Consider the following 3,711-nt stretch of genomic DNA (forward strand, 5'->3'; position numbering starts at 1 on the left):
CAGCCCTCAGCCCCAGGGTCACTTTGACCTCCTTGGTGGCCACCTCCCAAGCTCTTGCCCAGTATCCTCATCCATCTCCACAGATGGCAGGGACTCTGAATCCTTCTCGCCAGAAGGAGAGGTGGGGCCCTGGGGCATACAGCTGTTTCATTTGCCCCTCAGCTGTGTGGAATGCCCTCAACCAGCTGGGGTTTCAGCTGGAATTTCTATCTCTTCTCACACCCCTGCCACATGCACTTTGGAGGGCAGGGGAATCTCTGAGGGATCTGGCTCATCCTCACTCTAACAGAGGCCAAAAGGGGGAAAATAGAGGGCAGCAGGGGTGTTTACAAAGTATCATTGTCTCCCTGATACATGTCCCTCCCTATGTCCGGCCCACAGGGAATCGGGGAGCTTCCTTCCTTCCTCTCCTCCTTCCCCTGGTTTGTCCTTGAGGGCCCTGTCAGTCCTAGAAACTCTGGTTTCTAGGAATTGCCCAGCTCTCCCCTGACCCTTTCCCACCTATCCCCCAGTTTCTAATTCAGGTTGGATGCCTGAATATCCACCTTCATATGGAGGCCCAGCCTGAGTGAGACTCTGCTTTACTCATGGATACCCAAGCCCTTAGGGAATTCTGGATTAGAGGTCAGGATTGTGTGGCAGTCACAAGCATATGCTCCAGTGTGGCTAGCTGGCTAAAATCCTGGCACCACTGACCCTGCCAAGCCCACAGCCCCATTGGTTAAATGGGAGTGACCACAAGAGGCTAGTTATGAGGCCATGTCAAGTGTTCATTGGTGCTCAGAACACAGTAGGTACTAAGAAAATAGTTGTTATTATTGTGATATTGGGATGAGTCCCAACTGGGAAACTAACCCAGTAAAGTGAAGAAACTATACTCTTTCTGCTTAAAACCACTGGCTAATCTGGAGGCCATCACTCCTTCCAGGGGCTCCAGTCCCATAGCCCTGGATATTTCCAATATTTTCACAAGAATAAATCTTCACTTTTGACAAGAGCTAAGGCACATCGAGGCCAGCCAATGACGAAGAGGAGGGACCAAGCTGACATGTCATTGAGTCTCGGGGCAAGACAAGCCTGGCTTTCCTATTAGGAGGTGGACTTCCTTTTCTGTGGTATATTAAATGGTTCTGAAGCAAAATATGCTTCTCAAGATTTGAAGAAAGTCACCTTCATTTCAATTGGGTGTATCTTGTTTGACAAATTGAAAATCATAGTTTTGTGGTCCTGGCTTATGTTGTCAGCTATCTCAGGTGTCCCTCCCTTTGAGTGCCACAGTGCAGGCCCCACCTCCGATCCCCCCTACCTTTTCTCTAGGTTCCAATCCTGTGCCTTCTTCATTCCTAGCTCCTCAGTGACCCCTTCCTGCCCCCAGGGCCTCTGCATGACAAAAAAAGCAGGAAAGGCTCCATCCTCTTTTACTCAGGCCTAGTCAATGCCACATACTGGGAGAGCCCATCCTGGACCTTGGCCTGAACAGGGTCTCACTCCCCCTGCTCCCACAGCACCCGGACTTCTTGTGGCACTCATCACAAATGAATTGTTTGTGATTACTTGTCTGGTGGGGCCACATTCTGAAGCATCTTACTCCAACCTGAAGCATCTGGCTGCTACCTCAGGGTCAGTGATTCTAGCTGAATGGAGAACAAAGGTGGCAATTCATAGCATTGGAGTTTCTAGACTGGCCTTTCAAACTCATGGCAGCAATCTCCTTAAAAGAAAACGTTTTAGAGGGGTCAGCCTCTTGAGGACCTGAAGCAGAACACCCTTGCTATAGCTTTGTTAGGAGCAGACCTAGAGTCAGGCCTTGCCACAGGCTGAGAATGGCATGGGCAGCCAGAGTTGACAGATTGAGGTGGGACTGTCCCTGAGTAGGGCTCTGTACCTTGGCCTCCTGCCCCATCCTTGCTCATGCCCAAGGCACTTAGAGCCCCCTGCATTTCACCAAGGGCTAGGTGGGCAGGGAGGAAATGGCTTCAGGAGGTGAGAAGGCAGAGAGGTCTCATTGCTTGCTTTGGACCAGCTGCCTCCTGTGGCTGAGGGGGCCATCCACTGGACGTTAGTTCTCAAAGCTGACCTCAGGGGAACAGGCTATCCCAGCAATGCTCTAGCACACATTGGTCCGGCAACGCCATGAGAGACCAGATGCCCTCACCATTGACATATCTCCACAAAAGAAGTTGGCCCTCCAGCTTAGGATACTCCCTGAGGAGTGGAAGGAGAAACCCAGGTGTGACCAGGCAGGACTAAGTTTGTCAACAGAATGAAGCCTCAGGATAGAAATGAACTAAGTTGTTTTTCTGCTCCCTCTGTATTAAGGTCTGCAAAGTCTACACTATTTTGAGAGTGGGGCCGGGTGGGCCTGGTTCAATACTGTGGCCTGGCTAGTACAAGCCCCACACATGGCAGGCACTAGCAGATACTCTTCCCATCCCAGGAAGGCTAAATCAAGGGGAAGATGCCACTCTCACTGGGCCAGAGGCTGCAAAGCCCCGCCAGTCCAGGGTGGTCTTGGAGGACTCTGGTAAGTCTAGACTTGACAATTTTAAGCAGGGGAGGCTCTTTGAAAAGAGGGTGTAGAAGACCAGAAGGGCAGGCGCTGCTGGTGACAGGGAGGAAGAGGGCAGAGTGAACAAGCTGGGAAGAAAGGGCAGTACTGTATCATTCGTGTGACACAGTCTCCTGGCTTAGACACTGGCTGTATCCTCATGTGAGCAGAGCAGAGGGCCTCAGGGAGCAGCTTGGGAACCAGCACACCCAGGTCTTGCTTCTTTCCAGGGCTTCAGTTCAGATCAGTCAGGGCTCTGGACACTGCTCTGCTTGGGCCAGATGGTCTCTGGGTCACATGACGAACCCCACATACACTCTCATCAGGACTGTCCTGCAAAGCTCCCTACTCTGTTCTCCAAGGGATAAAGCCAGCCAAGGAGGGGAGAACTGCCTTTGGCCAAGTCAAGAGTCCTTCCTAATCTGGAGTGACTAGGCCCAGGCTCCTAAGGCCCTGAGAGCCAGAAAGGCAAGATGCTACGCCAGCCTCAGGCACCTGTGCCTCATCTTTTCTCCTACCTGACCTACCCTAGTAGCTCAAGAGTCCCTACTACAGAGGGCTGAAAGGCCTTCCAGGACCCCAGATGGAAAAAATTAGGGGTTCCCTGCAAGGGTAATGTTGGGGAGGAGAGTGGGGGAGCAGGAAATGAAAGAGCGAAAGCCCCTGAGACCTCTTGAGAAAGTATAGAGAGGTAGTTGTTCAAGCTGCAACTTCCTAGATCAAAAGGAACAAAAGCTGAGACTATCATCAGCCTGCTAGCTCCACACAATTCCTGGGATCCTACAGAAACTTAGCTGTGAGAAGAGCAGAGGGTAGGGGGACCCTGCTCTGAACTGTGTGGGCCAGGAGGGGCTGCTGGAGAACCAGGGAAGGAGGCACTTGAGTGGAAGGCATCTGCTAAACTTCACCATCAGTGGAGTTGGAGTCCAGCGCAGCCCTGCCACCATCAGGACCCCATTCCTCCTTGGCGCCCATGCAGAACCCGATGCTTGGGGTTAGAGAAGCTGTGCCCTCCTCAGCCTCTTATCAGTGCAGGGGGATGACCCAAGTATTTATAAGATTTATGGCTGGTGCTCAGGGCCAGAGGCTGGAGGATCTTGGAGTTGAGGCTAGAGGAGGCCATAGCCTCAGATGACATGTGAACAGCATTTATTTTTCATGTC

Source organism: Pteropus alecto, unplaced genomic scaffold (genome assembly GCF_000325575.1).
Source record: "Pteropus alecto unplaced genomic scaffold, ASM32557v1 scaffold52, whole genome shotgun sequence".
NCBI classification, from domain to species: Eukaryota; Metazoa; Chordata; class Mammalia; order Chiroptera; family Pteropodidae; genus Pteropus; species Pteropus alecto.